This window comes from Peromyscus maniculatus, chromosome 16 (assembly GCF_049852395.1).
Source record: "Peromyscus maniculatus bairdii isolate BWxNUB_F1_BW_parent chromosome 16, HU_Pman_BW_mat_3.1, whole genome shotgun sequence".
Classification (NCBI taxonomy): domain Eukaryota; kingdom Metazoa; phylum Chordata; class Mammalia; order Rodentia; family Cricetidae; genus Peromyscus; species Peromyscus maniculatus.
The window spans coordinates 15,752,911-15,774,394 of record NC_134867.1 but is presented as its reverse complement, the minus strand read 5'-3'; the positions used below and the strand labels follow the sequence as shown (position 1 = coordinate 15,774,394).

The following is a 21,484-nucleotide window of genomic DNA, read 5'->3' as shown; positions in this document are numbered from 1 at the left end:
CCTCGCTGCATCTCCCCGGTGCCCTGTTCTAGATAGACATGGCTTTGAGAGCAGAGGCGAAGTGTCAGCCCCGATGTCAGTCGCTCCCCGTCGCCTGCTTCTCACCCTCGCTCTCCTCTGCCCCTGCCGGAGAGGCTGTGGCTTGTAGAAAGTGGCGCCCGGGGGGCCAGATAATCTTTCTCATTGAGGTGACCATGTGGCTTGTGCTGCGAGTGCGGGTCGTGACTGCTTAGAGTTGAATGCCGTGGCGGGGACCGAGCGGCATCCTCAGGTGCCCGGCTTTCAGGAAATGGGCATCCGTGGAGATAGGACATACGTGTTTGTGTCGCCCGACCTAAAATATTGCACTTAATGGAGGTGAATCCGTTAGCCAGCACAGCCAAGCTCGGCAGCATGGACGTTTTACAATGCCTCTGGGCTGGGTTGTGGGGTTGCATTTTAAAAATAGCTTAAAAAAAAAAAAACTATTTTGAAGAAATGGTGGGGGGGAAATGACAAGCTATGTTCTGGAACGCTCGTTGGGATTTACAATACAAATAGGACAGTGGCCACCTGTACAAGGTTTTTGTGTTTTTTTTATTTTTCAGTTTTGCATTTTACATGCTTTCAACTCTTAACGTGAAATGATAAAGCCGTATTCTGGAGGGGGATGTTCTCACCAAGCTATTGCCCTATGGGATTGTAGATAGCATTTCCCACTTGATGCACCTCGCCCTCATCGCCATTCATCTTTATTACTCCAGCCCGCCTCTGTGGACTACACCAAGATAATACCCTTTCCAAAATACAGGCACCCATTCTAAGCTACTACCTTTTTAATGTGAATTCTCTTTGTCAGAAATGTCAGTGCTATAAATAAGATCTGGTAAAAGACTCCTTTTTACAATAGTGGAAGTTTGACGCTTGTGAACCGTGGAGGATAGAGAATTTGAATGCTGTTAACAGTTGGTGGAGAGTACAGCCCTTGGGACTCGGAAGACTGGAAAATAAGAGGCGTTATAGTGTCCTGGAGGATAGATAGGTTTTCTGCCCTTTTAAACATCGTGGTGCTGTCTTTGTTTTGATTCGGAATCTCGGAGTAATACACTGCCTGCTCTTCCTTCAGCTGCAGAGAATGATAGTGAAGTTGATTTTCAAGTCCTAGAGCAACATGCTAATAGGCTATGTTGTGGTGTTCCAGTTTGTACGGTGGTTGAGTTACTTTGCTACAGTTTGGTTTTTCCTGCTACACTCAACTAAAGATGTGTCTCTGGGTGATTTTAAAACTGTATCATGTAGGAAAGTTTTGTTTGTGGAAATACATGAATTTCACTAACAGCACAATTCTGTGAAGGAATATCCTTTACAAATAGTAATATTTGTATATGGTATATACATTTGTGTTTCTGAATATTGGAATGTGAACTATTTCATAAGAAATATTTATCTCTTTTCTTCCTGAATAACTTACAATAGGTCACCAGTCCCTAATTAAAAAAAAAAAATCCACTGTTTTTATGGTGTTCTATGAAATGTATAGTGTAAATGAAGAAAAAAAATACTTTTCATACAAGCAAAACCAAATGTTGAGTTGCTAAGGATTGAAATCAGGTTGAAAGAGGTATAATTCACAGGCTTAAAAAATTTGATTCAAGCATGACACATGAATGTAAATGTCAGTTTAGGACTCAGTAATTCGTGCATTAATATATGTTAATAATTTACTTGGTTGGTATATGCCTTGGAGCTGAGGTCAAGAGAGAAAACAATAAAATAATTCCTTACATAGTATAAAACAAATCTTTCCACAACAAGAAGAAAATTGAAGTCCTTGGCATATACTCAACAGCTACAGTTTTCATAAATCAAGCATTTTTAATGTCAGAAACTCCCAGTGGAATTAATATTATATTCAATCTCAAGAAAAACTAAGCTGCAGAATTTTCTGCTTTTGAATTCTCTTCCCAAAGAAAACTAGTGCAGGCCATGTAGAGAAATAAAACTTGGAAATAATTAATGTAATACAGAGGCCAGAATATTTTATTAAAAATCTAATGCTTGTTTGGTGTGGTGATGCTGGATCTCTGAGTTCAAGGCCAGCCTGGTCTACAGAGCAAGTTCCAGGACAGCCAGGGCTGTTAGACAGAGACCTTGTCTTGGGGGAAAAACAAAATCTGAATGCTAGAATTTGTATTGAAAACAAATTTACTAGTACAAAATGCAGGTAGTTCATATCTTTACTAACAAGCAAAGACAAGAATGAATATTTGTAACATCTGATAAGTTCATGAAGCGCCATAAACATCTTCAGTTTATAGGTGTTAATTTTGGAAGTCATTAATTCTTTATTTTGGTTTGGAAAAAAAGATTTTTTAAAACAGAATTTGCTTTTCAAAGAAGGTCCTGGATAATAGCATCAGAAGAAAATTTCTCTCAAAATGGCTACTTAAGAATTATAAATTCTGAGCGGATTGGAATACTGCTATTGCATGAAAAGTAATTTTCTGCTTTAGGAAACAGTCCAGTTAACTTTTGTTGTCCTGTTTTAAGGACATACTTTGCGTAAAGTAAAAAAAAAAAAAAAAAAAAAAAAAAAAGAAAAAAGTCTTGGATTTAAAAGTCTCTGTTTTGAGTTGAAGTCACTTTATTTTATTTTCATGTGAATGGTGGAATTATTATTAAAAAATCCTTTGGCCGAGCCTGGTGGCACACGCCTTTAATCCCAGCACTCTGGAGGCAGAGCCTGGTAGATCTCTGTGAGTTCGAGGCCAGCCAGGTCTACAGAGTGAGATCCAGGACAGACACCAAAACTACACAGAGAAACGCTGTCTTGAAAAAACAATAAAACAAAACGAAACAAAACCCTTTGGTTCTTTCAAACTCATTAGTAATTTTTACGTTTGTGTGAGTGTGTGTGTGTGTGTGTGTGTGTGTGTGTGTGTGTGTGTGTGTACATGTACATGGTACTCACGCACCATGTTGTATACGTGGAGATCAGAGGGAATCCTTCCGCCATATGAGTTCTTTTACCAGCTAAGCCTTCTCATTGGCCCTAGACTCATTTTGTAAAAACGTATTGAACAGCCGGGCAGTGGTGGCGCACGCCTTTAATCCCAGCTCTCGGGAGGCAGAGCCAGGTGGATCTCTGTGAGTTCGAGGCCAGCCTGGTCTACAGAGCGAGATCCAGGAAAGGCACCAAACTTAACACAGAGAAACCCTGTCTCGAAAAAAGTCTTGAACGTTATTTTGATGCAGCTGTGTCCCAAACATTATCATTTGTAGGGAAAAAAAAGTCTTTTTCTTTTAAAACAGCATTCTAGTAATTTGTCTTAGTGGAAGAAAGCAAGATTGTGACCAAAGTGTGGGATACTGCCTTTTCATTGATATTTGAATGTGGGTGTGACTACTCGGGAATTCACAGAAAATCCTGCTGAGGACCTGACTCAGGTGAGGAACTGGATGCTGTCCGGTTTCCAGGCCTCAACTCTTGCTTCATTGCTTGATGTAGCTCCCCTTCTGCTGAGCTTAGATGACTCCCCATTTCCTCAGCACCAGGTGAAACCCAATTATCCTTTCAAAGAGCTTCCCCGCTGAGATGCAGCGTAGGGGTAAATAGAAGAGCGAGGTGTTCACTAACTGAGTCCTGGACTCCAGTAGGCCAGACAGACTAGAGCAGGAGCTGGTTGCCTTCAAGTTTAAGGTCAGGAACTTATTACTGCTCTCCTGTAACTTTTCTTCCTACTTGGCGCCTATTTTTAAAGAATGTTGGCCATAGTAACATGAAATCAGATTTTTTTTTTTTTTTTTTTTTTTTTTTAAAAACATGGATTCTAGGCCGGGCGGTGGTGGCGCACGCCTTTAATCCCAGCACTTGGGAGGCAGAGCCAGGCGGATCTCTGTGAGTTCGAGGCCAGCCTGGGCTACCAAGTGAGTCCCAGGAAAGGCGCAAAGCTACACAGAGAAACCCTGTCTAATTGTGAAATTCTACATGAGTAGAGGGGCTTGACTGATTTCTTCTATTTTATAAACCTAGCTGTAGTGAACTATTATAATGACCTGTTTTGGTAAGTTGGTAGATTATTAACTACATTTTTATGAATATGATTTTTGAAAACTATAGCACTTAACTCAGATTCTCAAAAGATTGAGAATCTTGTTGGCTCTTTTAGCTAAACATTCAAAAATATCTTAAGATCATATAAGACATATTCAGTTATAATTATTAGAGATTTTCAGGAGCACACAGAGATCTAGTTAGGCTAATCGCAAACAATATTGGCCACTTTAATAAATATTTGAAGTGCCAAATAGAAAGCTTTACTAGTTGTATTATATTTGACTAACGTCATAATCAGCAAACTAGAAGCAGGCAGGAGCCCTCTTGATTCTGGCACACTATGGAGAAGCTCCTATGTGTCTGTCAACATACTCTGTGCGCCTTTGTTAAAGCAGCATTGCCCTCCGGAAACACAGAAAACAGGTGCTGATAGACATTGAAGTGAGCATAGACTAAAGTTTAGGAACGTGTGCAAGAGATAGTGAGGATCCCAAGAGGAGGGTGTCATGACCACCTGACAGGCAAAAAGGGAAGGCCATGGAAGCCTTCGTGAAGGAAGTATGGATTAAATCATTTTAAATTGGTTAAGAGTTAAAAATTTGGATAGAGGAGTAGATAGAAGATAATTCACAAATGAAGAAAACTTTTCTCTAGGGCAGCTTAGCAATGAATATACCAAAATCCTTGAAATGTTCCTTTTTGACCCATTGATTCTGGTTTCAGGGATTTTAATCTACGAACATAAATCTTTTGGCAAATCTGATTATATTTTGAATCCGTCTACTTTTCATTGACCATCACCATCGTAGTTTCCAAGCTCCTGACATTTTTGAAAGGGTTTACTACAATAGCCTTTTAATCTTGGTTTATCCCAATCTACTCTGCCCCTTCTAATCTGATTTCTACACTGTAATCAGATTTTTTTCCAAATGAAATCCTGTTTACATCACCTTATACGCTTTAGTAGCTTTCATTTGTATTTAGAATACAGACAAAATTCTTTGTATTAATGTGTTGTCAACGCCCTATCTCACAAGGTCTTGCCTGGCCCCACCTTTCTGTTCAGCCATGGCTTGAGCCATATTCTTCTTGCCATGTTGTTCTCTGTAGTCCTGCCATATTGTCATTATTTCAGTCCCTTTTTCTTGCTGTACTCCCTCCCACATTGAGGGTATTGTACTTGTTGTTCTCTGTGAGTAGAATGTTTTCTTTTTCTTCTTCAAGGAAGCCCTCCCTACCCACATACATTTAAAGCTTCTTCATAGCATTGTTGTAGTTATTATTTTGTGTATGTTGGCGATTAATGTTTAGCTTCTCCTCATTGTAACCACCAGAAATACTAGTAATGATTTTGGTGTTGTTCACTACTATAGAGCGATGCTTACCAGAGTGCTTGAAACATAAGCATTCATTGCAAGAATTAGTCAATGGATGATAGTCATCACAGAGAATAGTCCCAGATACCTAACAGTTGGGAATTAGTTACATAAAGGGAGCATATTCCAGCAAAATATTATTCATTCCTGAATCGTGTTTTAGATTATGTAGTAACATGGAAAATATTGTCATCATATTTTGTGCAAAAATCAGTTTACAAAATAGTCATTTAAATGCAGAAAAATGAATTGAAATATAAAGGTTGATTCTTTGTAGAAACTGTGTTTTGTACTTTTCAGATTTTCTACAGATAGCATGTATTGACCGCATAGTTTATAAAAGACTGTTCACATGCTTGTTAAGCAAATGCCAGTTTCATAGGTGTTTTTCAGAAATATGGTAAGAAAAAGGTATGATTCTCATTAGGGTCTCCAAAATAAATATCCATCAAAGTGCAGAATTGCATAATGGTGTTTTGATCTTGATTATACTTAGCTAAGAAAATGTCAAAGACTTTTTCTATTAAAGAAGAATAACAATTTCTAGTCCAAGTATGTCCATTTGTTTGTAAAGTTATTTCAATTTTAAAGTGTGGGTGTGGGAGCAGGTATATGAAGGTGTGTTTTCTTGTGTTGAGGGTCAAACCCTGGGCTTGTATAATGCTAGGCACGTACTCTACCACTGAGTTCTATGCCTGGGACTTAAAATGTTTACGAACCTGGCATGATTTTGACACATGATAACAATGCAACAGAGTAAAACTCAGAAATAAACTCATGTGTGTTAATACTTTAAAACAAAGATACTATCTTTGATCTTTCAGTTTGGAAAAGAATGGTTATTTAATAAGGATTTCTAAAATAGATTGCTACTATTCTGGAAAAAAAAAAGTTAGCTTCCAGAGGAGTCAAAAACAAATGTGAAGTAAGAAACAGGATAATCACTTTTGATGTAGTTCAGGAATGATAAATGCCTTTCGGATTATGAAAAAACGCTAAAGCTAGATTCTGAATTTTATAACACAGAAGTAAAATTCTGTGTGGAGGACAAATCATAAACTAAAAGGTAAATGGACTAGTAAACTCATTTGTACCTTTGAGAAAGGACCAGTTTCTAGTAAATAGCTCCTGCCAATTGAGGAATGAACAAAGACAGTTTTCATGTGAAACTGCTATATGTATATAGTATTTCTTATAAAGTTATAATTATAGCTATGACATATTCCATCATCTGTTATATTTGCAAAGCTATTTAGGATAAGTGAGAGTAGTGAAGAAAGAAAACGCCAGTCTCCTACATTGTTGGTAGGATTATGAAGTACTCATGCTCTATGGAGAGCAGTTTGGAAATTTTCAGTTACAAGTGTACTTTTATTGTAAGTTAGCAATGCTACTCAAGGATTTTTATGTTTCACATTTTGCATATGTGTCAAATAAAATGTCAGAATATCTGTGGCTGCAGTGTGATACAGTACTGTATGTACATCAGTGGTGCCATGTCGTAAGAGGAAGCAGGAAAGGTCAAAGACTGGAGTATGTTTTAGATAGAGATACGTAATGTAATGCATAGGTACTGTTGTCTTTGGAAAGAGAGGACAATGTGGTGATAGTAATTGCCTCCAGTGAGTAGAACTGGTTAAGGTTCTAGTCATAGGATTAGTAAAAGCAGGACAAAAGGAAAAGTTCCTAATAATTGCTGTAAACAGCTACCAACTGATTGCTACAATACTGTTTGATGTTAAGTGTTGTTGGAGATCTTCTAGTTCAGAGCCTTTAATTGATGGGGGTGGCTCACTGGAGGGTGGCCCTAGTGAGATAGAGGCTTTGGGGGCACCTATAAACACCAGGGTGAGTAGTAATTTTTTTGATATTTGAAGTGCAGTAGTGGAGGTGCTTTACTAATCGGAATGACTTCAGCTGTCAGCCACAGCAGTTTCTTGAGGAAAAGAGATTTTTGGAGCTGCTCTGAACTTGTATTCAAAGTGCCTGAGGAGCATGGTATCCAGTGCAAGGTGCATCTCACTGATAATGACAAGGAGGCAGAGACGGGCAGGGGAAAGACCACCAAATCTCAATCCTGCTTGCCATGTGCATTTGATGGACCATTTTAGCTTGATGCAAAGTAACTAATAGAATATATATGTCCCCCTTAAAAAAATCCTTCTTGATGTGAAGAAGTTTGAATTGATAATTCATGTTATGAATTCTTTATTATATATATCAAATAATATTATAATACTTTAAATCTTAACATATATATAATATATGTTATATGTTCACTAACCATCATGCAAATGTTCTATGCATTCTTCTGTTGTCTAAGGAGTTAAAAACCAGTAACAATGTGAGGGTGGAGAAAGACCATTCTAGTCTTATTTAAATATGTATATATGTGTGATATATTTAAAACTTCGTATGTTGGAATATATATATATATTCACACATATGCATTTTAGACAGGCAGCAGCTTCAGGCTGTGTCCAGTAGTTGATTGCTCTGGGGGTAGATTTGAACACTGGGAATCTGGACAGCTTTCACTGCTTCAAGTGGCCCTTACTCCCTCAAATTGGAGTGGGTATTGTAGGAAGATAATGATGACAATTGAAAGATGAAATGTGGGACATTGGTAGAATTACTAATTTCATGGATTAGTTTAGAACTCTTTAAAGGCCTACTGTGTCTAGGAGAGAATATAATTGTAGAATAGATTTGAGTAAGTTTGTGTGTGTGTGTGTGAGAGAGAGAGAGAGATGATTGTTCTTTAAGAATAATAAGTAAAACTTGCATAAATAAAGAATTAGGACAGTTAAAAATGAAAATCAGTGTTAAAATCATACACAATTAAAAATGTATTAGACTTCTCAGATTCCTTTGCTGGTGTGCATTTTCCTCTTGCTTTTCATTGGATTAGAATGTGTTCAGTTACTATGAAGTAAAAAATGATTGTAGTTTAAGTAGGTTGCATTTAAATAGGGTAGGTTGCCTAATATTAGCTCCAGTTGTTTCAAAGAAATGCTTATAAATTTAATGAGTGTGATATGTGATATGCTTTGGAGTGTGTGTTACTTGGTACCTAGTTGCTATTTTAACACCACAGTGATATTAAAGAGGAAATGATAGGAGTGAAGGAAGATACAGTGAACTTTGAGTAGAGTTATGTTAACTTGTAATTGCTATTCAAATATAAATAATACGGAGATGGGTATCTTAGGCAATCAGAAAGATACCCACTATCCAAACATGATGTAGATGCATTTAGGAGACCAAAACATACTATTAGTAAGAGTAAGACTCCCAGTTACAATCCTTTAACCTTTTGGTGGTTTTTAAAAAATTATACTTTGAGGATTTCCAGATGATCCTGTGTTGCTTCTGGTTCTTATAGAGTTTTAAATATTTCAATTTGTTTAAATGAAAACTAGTTGCTTAATTATTATTGGGAAACTGGACTGTTTTCTGCAGCAGAAATTGAATATATGTCTAACAGTGATTTCTGGAGCAAATGGATAGTCATTGTCAGTGTAAAATTATTTATATATACTTTCTGGCCAATTCTATTTTAATTTTGGATGATAGTTTTGGGAAATACTAAGAATTCGAAATCATTTTCTTTAGAGATAATTATTTAATTTTCTTTGGGTTCAGGGAACATTAACTATATAAACAAATAAAAAGTGTTACCTCAGAAATGCCTTGTCTAATATTTAACAGTTTGTAAAAGTTTTCTATTTTTCTTACACTTCTTACAATTGCCAAGAAAGTGTAACAAGAATTAAAAGAAGTATTTTAGTTTGCATATACATATATTTACACTTAAAAGTAATTTATATATTAAATTAGATTTGTTTAAGATGTGGAAGAGATGGCTTTGTAAGTAAGAATACATGTTGCTATGTGAAAGAATGTAAAGTTAAAACATGTTGGCATACTCCTAGTTTCTCAGAACAAGAAAATGACTAATCTAAATTTCATTTCAGAATAAAAACCAAGACAAGCCACATAAAAGCAACCTAAAAATTAAACTGTCATCATATTATTTGTTTTAAAACTATGGAATAATATATCTGAGGAAGATTACTCTCAAAATTGTTTTTCTCAATTTCAAGTAAGTAATTTATTTTGGTTAATATATTGGGGTGAGGGGGGTGGGGTGATCCTTGCATTGAAGTGGTATTCATCCTTAAAAGTAACAACTCAGATATCAAACTCTAAGCCTCGGGCTCCTTTGACCACTCCCTCAGTTTATCTCCTTGGTTTTCTAAGTCCTGGCCCTTTCCCACACTGCTATGGAAGGACTACGGCATTAAACATTGTTTGTAGAAACAGTCAGCGCTGTCCTCAGGTATACCCCCTCACCCCCCAATAACTCCCCCATCCCACTGCCTTCTGTGCTGAGATACCCTGGGCAAGTTATTTTACTTCTGTGTGCCTTAACTTCCTTCTCTGTAAACCAAGTTTAATGATTTCTACCTCACAGGACTATTATTACTGAATAAAGTCACCAGCAAATATCTGCCATACAGTAGCACAATGTTACCCTTTTCACACTTGTCTCCAGAATCTTCCTTGTTGCCTCTTGTGTACTGAGTGCTCTTTAAAACGTTTGAATTGAAGTGAACTGGAAAACGAACCATTTTGTACCATTTATGTACTCCTCACATTAGTGTAAAGTAGATGACTTGCACATTGTGGGTAGGCTCTTTATAGTTGGTCAGTGACTCATGTCTATGGATGAGAGACTTATGTATTTAAAACACCCTTTAAAAGTTGGCCAATTTTTATAATCACCCCATCCAGGCATAACTTTAAAAACAAAACAAACCCTTATTTCATGTAGGGCAGGACAATGTCCTTGTCTGCTCTTTGCTTGAAAGAAAGCAGTGATAAGCCATTGGTTAAGGAGTAACTAGTTTTCCCAGTGCTGCAGATTAGGTTAACTGTATTTCTTTCAAGGAGCCTGATTTTCCAAAGTCATTAGTAGTGCTTAAAAAATACATAAACTATGATAGAACATATTAAAAGCACATGCCAGATGTCTCCACAAAGGTGACTTGTCAAAGGGATTTATTGCTTTGCTTGTTTTTACCTTTTGTGAATTTATAATACACATATAAAAAATGGAGCCTCTTTTTTGAAAGCCTATTTAGGATTATGGGGTATAGGCCAAATGATTCATTCTTCTCTAGTGCTTCAATTGTCTTTACCATATATTTTGTAAATGTTTTCTCAGGGTTGTTTTTTTAAATAACTTCTGTTAGCTTCTCCCCCCACCCCCAAGTCAAAGACCTTCCAAGTTAATTTTGATGTATCATGTTTTGGTTGATTAGGTTTAAGGTTTTTAAAATAGAAGGCACATGTTAGCTAAATACTTTAATTTATATTATTTTTAGTAACAGGTGTTGGACCATTTCTTTTATCTTTATTGTATACCATTTTCCAAGTAAGTTAGTCTTTATAACTATAAAAAAAAGTACTGTTTTCTCCATTTTACACTTGAGAAAATGAGATGTGAAGAGGCTAATTGACTTTTACCTACGTTTGTAGCATGTGTGCCTCATAGCATGTGAGATCAAATGAGAGACCATGTATTAGGTTATTACTCATCTAGACCGAAGAAGCAGAAACACAAAAGACGAGATCTTTCAGAAAACAGTAATAGTTATTGTCAGTAAATGACAGTGACTGGAGCATATTCTCAGTCACAGTAATAGTACACTACTTACCCATATTGATCCATTTTCTCCTAAGTGGTACTATCTATTCTAAATGTTGTGTGGTCATTTAGACTGAATTACTTTATGTAAATGTTTTATAAGGAAATTGAACTTTACAGTTAATTTAATAGAAAATATTTTTATAAGTTTAGTATAATTTAGGAAGTAGTATGTGAATCGACAGTCAGATCTTCATATCTGTAGGTTTTATGTCCAGGGATTCATCCAATCCCAGAAAGCATTTGAGGGGAAAACCCAGTTGCATCTGTGCTTTATTGTGTACATGTTATTGCTTCTTTAAATAAACAGTTGAATATTGCAACTATTTGCTTTGCCTAGCATTTATATTGTACTTGGTGCTGTAAGTAGCCCAGAGGTGATTTACAATACATGGGATGCTGTTGATAGGTTATGTGCAGGTACCTCTCCATTTCATAGAAGAGACTTAAATATCTGAGGTGGAAGAATGGGGACTCTGGACCAGTCCCACAGTTAGTGGGGACAACTGTGTTCTCACCGTGGAACTGAAAAGCAGAAAAGTAAAGTAGGAATTTTATTTGATCAAAAGTTTTATTTTTTGTACCCACTTTTCCTAACTTTTGCTGTACACCAGCCCTCCCTAAACTTCCTGTTGTCAAGAAATAGCTGTATTAACCTCTGATCCTGGGCTCCTATTAGTTCAGCATCTTTGTTACTGCTTCTCTGTGGGCTTGTTTATATGTCTGCCATCAGTGGATCGGTCAGGTGGTTTGTCTAGGGTAGTTTTATTTGGTCTGGAACTTGCTACTGGCTGTTAGCTAGGGTGCCATAGAACCGAAGTTTCTAGCAGGCTAGCCATGACTCTTCACCTGAAGATAACACCAGCATTCCCAGGAGCAGCGAGTAGAAGCAAGCTCCATATGTTTTCTTGTTTGATGGTCCAAAACAAATCACAGCGATTGTCCTTGGGGGTTTCCTAAGGATGGATGGCTAATTAGGGGGCCGTTATTATAATCTGTTATAATGTTGCTGGCTGGCTCATTTTTCCAAAGGGCCCACTTGCTAACAGTATGACATCATTCCCTTTGTTAAATAAGTGTTTTTTTTTTTTAATTTTAAAAATAGTGTTAGGGATTGAACCCTGTGTGTGATTCTGTTGCTAAGCTATACCCTCAGCTGGAGGTGTTTACATAAATAGTATATTTGATGATTCAGGTAAACTTACTTCTTTCTGTTACTTTTATTCTATTCTTGTTTCTGCGTCACATTCACAAATACCTACACTGTTCACTAACTATACAATAAGGTATTATTAGATAAGCAATAGGTGGAGTAAGACTACTGTATTCATCTAAGTTTCTTACCTGTCTGCCTTATACAGAGACCTGAAGAAGCAAGTAATTACATTAATTTTTTAAATGACCCTATACCATATATATCTTGTGTACCACATTTAAAAAAATGTTCTACCAGAATTCTTTAAATTATAAAAATTGTAATACAGAGGTTGTTTAATTTGTACTGCCACCAGAAATGAGACCAGATATTGAAGATTTTGTTCTCAAGTGTTTTATCGTCAATCTGATATGTAAAAGTATAGATCTCAGTGCAATATTGATTTGCTTTTCTTAATTTTTTATTAGTGCGTGTACGTGCGCCCTCACAGCACAGTATGCATGTATGGGTTGGGGGACAGACAACCTTGTGGAGTCAGGTCTCCCTTTCTGTTTTTACATTGGGTTCCCAGAATGCAACTTGGGGCACCAGGCTTGTGTATCAAGTACCTTTACCTGCTGAGCTATCTCCTGGCTCCTGCATTCTTTTATTATAGTAAGATTGTCTTTCCATATACGTGAGAATCATACACACACACATAGGCATGTGTGTGTACATACAAGTACATTTAGACGAAAAGTTTCATGTAGCACAGACTAGCCTGAAAGTCACTGTTAGTTGAGAATGATCTTGACCTTGATCCTCCTGCCCTGACTTCCTTAGTGCTGGCATTACAGGTATTCAAACCACTATACCTGGTTTATGTGATACTGAGGATCAAACCTGGAGCTTTGTGAATGCTAGGCAAGCACTTTGCCAACTGAGCTACATCCCCAGTCCATGTGTTTATTTTTAAAACACACTATTTCTCTTTTGCTCATTTTCCTGTTGGAAGTGTTGATTCTGAGATATTCTTCATATGTTAGGGAAATTGACTCTATCTGTGAATTGAGTTGTTCTTACAGTAAATGTTCTTTATTTAAATAGTGATTTTAAAAATTTTGGTGTGTGTGTGTGTGTGTTAGTGTGTGAAATGCACCTTTAAAACATATTCTGGCCGGGCGGTGGTGGCGCACGCCTTTAATCCCAGCACTCAGGAGGCAGAGCCAGGCGGATCTCTGTGAGTTTGAGGCCAGCCTGGGCTACCAAGTGAGTCCCAGGAAAGGCGCAAAGCTACGCAGAGAAACCCTGTCTTGAAAAACAAAACAAAACAAAACAACAACAACAAAAAACATATTCTTTTTTTTTTTTTTTTTTTTTTTTTTGGTTTTTCGAGACAGGGTTTCTCTGTGTAGCTTTGCGCCTTTCCTGGAGCTCACTTGGTAGCCCAGGCTGGCCTCGAACTCACAGAGATCCGCCTGGCTCTGCCTCCCGAGTGCTGGGATTAAAGGCGTGCGCCACCACCGCCCGGCCAAAAAACATATTCTGATGAAGTTATACATGAATATTTGGGACAAGAATGGAAAGAAAAGATCTAGCATGGACATATATTATTTGGAGAGTTTAATCCTTAAAAAGTCTCTGCTTTAAAATTTTCAAAAATATCTTGTCTATTTTTTTTCCTCTTCTAGATTTGTTTCTATTGTGAGACTTTTTTGACATTACAGTCACGAAATAGAGCCATCTTTTAAAGGACTATTTTTAGATGATTAGATTGTATAGCATAGGTAGAAAAATACTTCATATCAATTATAATTGTTCAGAATTTTGTATCGAGTCTTGCTATTTCACATTGTATATACAGTTGTGTGTTAACACAAACATTGCTTTATCTTTTCAGTCAGTCCTTTTCCTTAACCAACCATGTAGACATTAGAGTGACTAGATTATTAGTTTCTCACTGATCACATAAAAGAAAGATGAATAAAATGTAGCCATTGTGGAAAAAATAATAATACTACCAAATAGTTATCCAGAGGTTATGAAGGATTTCAGGGAGCTATGAAAGAAATGGCAGAAATGCCCGTCACCTCCTGATGTGAAGTACTTGACTCTTCTGGACTCTGTTTAAGAGAGAATTCAAAGCTATACGAGCAGATAGATTAGCATATTTTGAGTAATTTAGTATAGTTTTAAACATTTTTAAGGTTACCAGACCTTTTCTCCACAATTTATTTTTCTCAGCAGCATTAAAAACAAAAACGAAAACAAAACAAAAAACCCAAATAGTAGTTCTTACGTGATATAGTAGAACATGGTTGAAAGTCAGTATTTATTGAGGTTTTTTTTTAGCATTTGTTATGGCACCAATCTATATACATTTCATTGAAACTTGAAGTAATTTTTCATTTATTTGATATAGATTATTGACAGAATTTGTTATGTCACCAATCTATATACATTTTTTGAAACTTGAAGTAATTTCTCATTTATTTGATTCAGATTATTGACATATGGTTAGTTCCTTGATTATTCCTTTAAAAAATTTAGAAAACGTTTCTGAGGTTGTAATGTACCTCACAATGTGTTCATTTGGTACAATAATTTTCCTTCTCCCAAAGCTGGTATTAAAATGATAGGATATCTTTGAACATAAAACTATATGAAGAAAATATGACATTTTAAAATTTTGTTTTCAAATGTTTTAGTTCTAGATACTTATTTTTGTCTCATCTGTCACGAACAGTTTGTTTCCCACTTCTGTTCTGTCTTACTTTGCATCACTGATGGTTTCATTTGTGTGTGTTATTTGGCACACGTAAAAGCTTCATGACTGATAGGACTTTTCAACAGTTCTTTAAACTCTTTATAGTGAAGAAACTTCTTTCCTGGTACTTAACTACAATAAGACGAATTACTAGAAAAAATACAAGCTGCATTTTAAAAATTGTTACCTAGGGGCTGGAGAGATGGCCTAGCGGTTAAGAGCACCGACTGTTCTTCCAAAGGACCCGGGTTCAATTCCCAGCACCCATATGGCAGCTCACAATTATAAATCCAGTTCCAGGGGACTAGGGGACCCTCACACAGACATACACACAGACAAAACACTAATGCACATAAAATAAAAAATAAATAAATTATTTAAAAAAATTATTACCTAGCAGTGATAGACTTGTCCTAATTTTCTACATGCTAATTTTAGGGTTTTACATCTGTCTGTGGCAGATCTGTAACAGATTTACTTGAATAGCATTGTATATACCTCTTTAACAATCCAAAAGGATTCTTTAAATGATTCCCTCTTGAATCCTATTTCTTGTACTGTGTCATTATTTCTGTTTCTTTGAACTCGATTGCTTCTCTGACAGCTACTGTAAACCACGTCCTGTTGCTGTATATTAATCCTGTAGGTCACTCGTGTTTAACAAAAACCTGTCTGAGCCATTTTCAGTAAGACTTTAGACAGTAAAATTTTTGTTGTAATAAATATGCTTTATTCCTTTATCTTTATAATTTTATGCAGTTGAAGTAACCCCTTTTCCCTTTTTAGTTTTGGATTTTGCAGTGTAAAATGTTTCAGTGTAAAATAATATATACTGAAATATAATTGTAATTAATTATAAAACTCAAGAACAAGATAAAATATTTTCTCTTATGTAACACAGATTTGTATCCCTCATCCAAAATGCATATGATAGAAAATTTTCAGATTTCTATTTGCTTGTACGTAATGAAATCTCTTAAGGCAGGACCCATGCAGTCCATCTATGTCTCTCACCCCTTAAACACCCAGCCCGACAGTGTGGCCCCCAGTAGACTGTGGGTGGGGTTTTCTTACTTACAATGTCAATGCTCAAGATGTAAGTGTGGAATGTTCTAAACTGTACATGTTGTCCTGAAAAATCACTTTTTTTAGTGGACACAAATCCCTTAAATCTGTCTTACATCCAAGGATTTTTAGTCAGCACAAATTGACCTTGATAAGGGGAAAAAAGGTTACAAAGTTGTGTGGGAAGGGAAGGAGGTGTGGCTCTGGGAAGAGTTGGAAGAAATTTAAGATGTCAAAATATATGCAAAATTCTCAACTAATTAAAAAAAGATGATATCTTGAATAACAAAGATAGCTTATATATGAATTAAAATCGTTTAGACTCCTTTGTACATACTAATTTTGTTTAGAGCACTATAGTGGTCCCCTTTTTAAGTTGCAGTTCCTTCTGTGGTTTGTGAGTGGCAAGGTCTCTGGTCTGCCAGCTTGGCCTTGAACTTGATTTGTAGTCCAGGTTTGGACTTGACCCCCTCCTTGTAATACTTGGTTTACAGAGGTGTTTCAATATTCCTGACTTGAGTGCCAAGTTTCTTGAAATAATGTTTTCAGATACTATTTAGGCGAATGTGTTTGTAGAATGTTTTTCTGAACCCTAGACTATCTGAGAATGATGTTTGCTGCATGTGCGTATTACTGACTACCATGATTAAGAAGGACAAGCTAAAGTATACCGTAATGTGCAGGTATCCTAGGTATTTTTTTCTTCCAAGTTCTCTTGAACATTTTTTTTTTTTTTTTTTTTGGTTTTTCGAGACAGGGTTTCTCTGTGTAGCTTTGCGCCTTTCCTGGAGCTCACTTGGTAGCCCAGGCTGGCCTCGAACTCACAGAGATCCACCTGGCTCTGCCTCCCTTTTAAAGATTTATTTATTTATTATGTATACAGTGTTCGGTCTGCACATATCCTGCAAGCCAGAAGAGGGCACCACATCTCATTACAGATGGTTGTGAGCCACCATGTGGTTGCTGGGAATTGAACTCAGGACCTTTGGAAGAACAAGCAGTGCTCTTAACCTCTGAGCCATCTTTCCAGCCCCTTTCTTGAACATTTTTCTGATGCTTTTATTTTTATTTTTAATCTCATGTATTTGTGGGCACATGTGGGCACATGCAGGTAAGAGGACAACTTGTGGGAGTCAGTTCTACCATGGGAATTTCAGGGATTTAACTGAGGTCATCAGGCTTGGTAGCAAGTACCTATTAACCAGTAAGCCACCTCACAGGCCCATGTCTTTACATTCTGACTGGGCTAAAGAAAGTCCTTTTGCTACAAAGATGTAGGTGCCTTTTAGTTTGGGGTTCTTCTATTATACCTTCAGTTATTCCTTTTTGTGATGTTTTAATATAAAGTAAGTAATAAGCAGTTTTAAAATTCTATATTACTTATGGATTGGATAATATTTCTTTCTCTTTTTTAAAATACCGTACCCATTTTCACTGTCTCCTTTTTATTAACTAATTTTTCTTTTCTTTCTTTCTTTCTTTTTTTTTTTTTTTTTCTTTTCGAGATAGGGTTTCTCTGTGTAGTTTTGGTGCCTTTCCTGGATCTCGCTCTGTAGACCAGGCTGGCCTCGAACTCACAGAGATCCGCCTGCCTCTGCCTCCCGAGTGCTGGGATTAAAGGCATGCGCCACCACTGCCCGGCCTAATTTCTCTTTTCAAGACAAGGTTTTTCTTTATAGCCCTAGCTGTCCTGGAACTTGCTCTGTAGACCAGAGTGGTCTCAAACTTAGAGGTCCATGCTGGTGTTAAAGGTGTCTGTTACCAAGCCTGGCCTCACTTTCTCCTTTTAAGCATTCAGCTTTTCCATTTTTTTGTGTTTCATTACATTTATCTATTTAGTGTATATAGGTGCACATGGGCCACAACACACATAAAGTCAGGAGACAGCTTGCAGGAGTTGGTTTTCTTCCATAGTGTGGGTTGTCAGGTGTGGCAACAGTATCTTTACCTGCTGGGCCGACTCTTGAGTTCAGTCCTCGCATCTGCTGCTAGTTTTTAATTTCTGCATTATTGATGAGCTCTTTTATTGTTCGCTACATTACTGATTTAGTTTTCAACAGTAATGATTCTGTTCTTTCTCATTCCCAATATAGTTCTTATTCCTTTTTCTTTTATAGAGTTTTGTTTGTGTCTTAGTTCTGCATATGTCTGTTGTCTTTTGTTTCTTCTTTGCCTTTTCAATTTATTTACTTTCCTTATGAGAGATTATTTCACAGAAACCTTACTTTAGTTGTTTTTTTCCTGTGTACCATGCTCACGTGGGTATGTGCATTTATGCATGCATGTGTTTGTTTGTGTGTGCATGTAAAGACCAGAGATCAACATTGGGTATCTTTCTCCATTGCTTCTATTTCTGTGTTTTGAGACACGTTTCTTTCGGAAGGATCTGACTGTCCCTGCCTCCTCTCTCCTTCCAGCACAGGAGTTACAGATGCATACAGCCATGCCTGGCTTCTTAAGTGGGTTGGGAGGATCTGAACTAAGATCCTCATGTTTGTACGGCAGGTACTTGCACACTGAGCCACCTCTCCAGCCCAACTGGATTGTGAACACACTACAGGAACTTTTTGCATTTCTTTTTTTTCTTTCTTAATTATAAATTATCACAGATTCTATGCATGAGCACACATGTGTGTTTCTTTATTTGTATAGGTGAAGGCCAGAAGTCAATATCAAGTGTTCCTCAGGATAGCTGTCCACCTTGGTGTTGGAGGCATGGTCTGTCATTGAGACCTGATACTTGCTGGGTACGCTACAATGGCTGGCCATGGAACCAAAAGGAATCTCTTCTCCACCTTCCAAAACGTGGCATGTACCACCATACTCAGCTTTTTGTATGGGTTCTGAAAATTGAACTCAGGTGCTTTGGCTAGCAGATACTTTTATGAACTAAGCTATCTCACTGGCCCATCATATATTCTTTTCTTTAGCTGTTTTATAAGATAATTGAACTGGCAAGATAGACCATTAGGTAAAGGAACTTGCCACCAAACATTACCACTACCTAAGTTTGATTCCTGAGACCTACATGATGGATGGAGAGAACCAACTCCTACAAGTTATCTTTTGACCTTCACATGTATGCCTTTACGTGTGTGTGTGTGTGTGTGTGAGTACACATAATAACATTTTTAAAAAAGAACACAGCAGTGTTCTCTCTCTCTCTTTTTTTAAAGATTGATTTATTTATTATGTCAACAGTGCTCTGTCTGCATGTATGCCTGCAGGCCAGAAGAGGGCACCAGATTTCATTACAGACAGTTGTGAGCCACTACGTGGTTGCTGGGAATTGAACTCAGGACCTCTGGAAAGGGCCATCAGTGTTCTTAACCTCTGAGCCACCTCTCCAGCCTCACAACAACATTTTAAAGAACTGATCTATGCTGCTGATTACTTCTAAAGGTTCACTCTAGACTGATGCATCTGCGAACCAGCAACCTAATGTTTCCAGTGGATAGGGCCTGCTTAGTCTGCTCTGTCGTCTTTGCTTTCCACTTACAAGATGGTGAAATGGCCCTGCCTCATTTGCAGTGTTAATGATTGTGTAAAACCCCCGAGACATAAACATTCATCCAAGTGTTCCTCTATTGGACTAAGATTTATTTCTGCCTGTTGCCTCTGTGTACTGCTTTGGTATGTAGGAACTAATATATTCCTAGGTAACCTAAGACCTGTTACGTTGTTAAATGAGAGCATTATATGAAAGCTTCTAAGTTGTAAATGCCCTTAAAAATAATGGAAGCTAATTTATTTGTTTCTTATTTTGCTTTTTAGTTTTTTGCGACAGGGTCTCTCTCACTCTAGGACAGGCTGGTTTGAAATCATAGTATAGCTCTGGCTGACCTGATTTTCGTGCTTCAGTCTTCCAATTGCTGGGATTACAGACATGAACCACTACACTTGGCTCATTTATTACCATGAAAACTAATACTATATTCCAGGATAGAAACAACCATTTTCTATCAATTATGAGATAACATTAGTAATCTTAGGAAGTTTTTAGCAAGTTTTTTTTTTCTTTCTTTCTTCTGTTGGAGCAGACTTGTGTTTCTAAGAACAGAATATATATTGTAAATATTTTATTGAATTTAAAGATTAATTTTAATTTTTCAGTGTGTGTGTGTGTGTGTGTGTGTGTGTGTGTGTGTGTGTGTGTACACGACTGCAGGTGCCCAAGGAGGCCAGAAGAAGGCATTAGATCCCTTGGAGCTGGAGCTGGAGCTGGAGGTGCTTGTGAACCTCTTGATGTGGGTGCTGAGAATGAAACATGGGTCTTCTGTGAGAGTAATATGCACTTTTAATCACTGAACCTTCTCTCCAGTCCCTCATAAATATTTTAATGAAAAATTGGTAGAAGAGTTATTCTGTAGTCCATTCATTCTAAAAAGTGTATTTCTCCAAGTTTTTATATATCAGCAATTGGAACGTGTCTTGGAAACAGTGATATGTGTGTTTCCTTGTCAGTGTTCTGCCTGCCTGCCTGTCTTGGGAGGGTCTTGCTATGGAGCTCAGGCTGGCCTTGGACTTTTGTTCTTACTGCCTAGCCTTCAGGGTCCTGAAGTGATAGGTACTGTCTTAGTTAGGGTTACTACTGCTGTGATGAAACACCATGAACCAAAAGCAAGCTGGGGAGTAAGGGATTTTTTTTATTAAGAGTTTTTTTTATTCATTTTGTACACCAAACACAGATCTCCCTCTCATCCCTCCTCCTGCTCCCCCCACTCCCAGCCTTTCCCCGAAACTCACCCCCTATCCCCTCCTCCTAAAAGGTAAGGCCTCCCTCCCATGGGGAGTCAGCAAAGTCTGGTACATTCAGTAGAGGCAGGTCCAGGCCCCTCTCCCTGTATCAAGGCTGTGCAAGCTGTCTAGGTAATGGGCTCCAAACAGTCAGCTCATGTATCCTGATCCCCCTACCAGGGGCCCCTTAAACAGACCAAGCTACACAACTGTCTTGTTTATGCAGAGGGCCTAGTCTATCCCATGCAGGTTCCACAGCTGTTGATCTAAAGTTCATGAGTTCCCACTAGCTTGGGTTGGTTGTTTCTGTAGGTTTCCTCATCATGATCTTGATGCCTCTTGCTCAGATCTCCTGGGTAAACTGGGGGTGAGGGGAGGCAGTAGAGGGGTAGGGGATGGAGGATAAGAACATAAGGGAACGGGATGGTCAAACTGGAACAGGGATGGGGTGGGAAAGCAATGAAGGAGATATAGAGGGGACATGATGGGGATGGGGAGAAACCGAGTGCTAGGGAAGGTCCCAGGAATCCACAGGGATGACCCCAGCGTAGACTATAGCAATAGTGGAGAGGGTGCCTGAGCTGGCCTGCCCTGGTAATGAGATCGGTGAACACCCTGTCATCATAGAGCCTTCATCCAGTAACTGATGGAAGCA

General features: G+C 37.7%; 1 protein-coding gene across 5 annotated transcripts in view; it reads left to right on the top strand.

Moving 5' to 3' along the window:
• Rev3l (REV3 like, DNA directed polymerase zeta catalytic subunit) overlaps positions 1 to 21,484 on the top strand; it is a 162,388-nt gene that overhangs the window by 665 nt on the left and 140,239 nt on the right. For 2 of the 5 annotated variants that reach the window (XM_076552424.1, XM_016002786.3), the window contains exon 2: positions 9,390 to 9,517. The exons of the other annotated variants lie outside the window; for them this stretch is intronic. The gene's annotated coding sequence lies outside the window, so the exon portion shown is untranslated. The remainder of the gene's footprint in view (positions 1 to 9,389; positions 9,518 to 21,484) is intronic. 5 annotated transcript variants of the gene reach the window in all.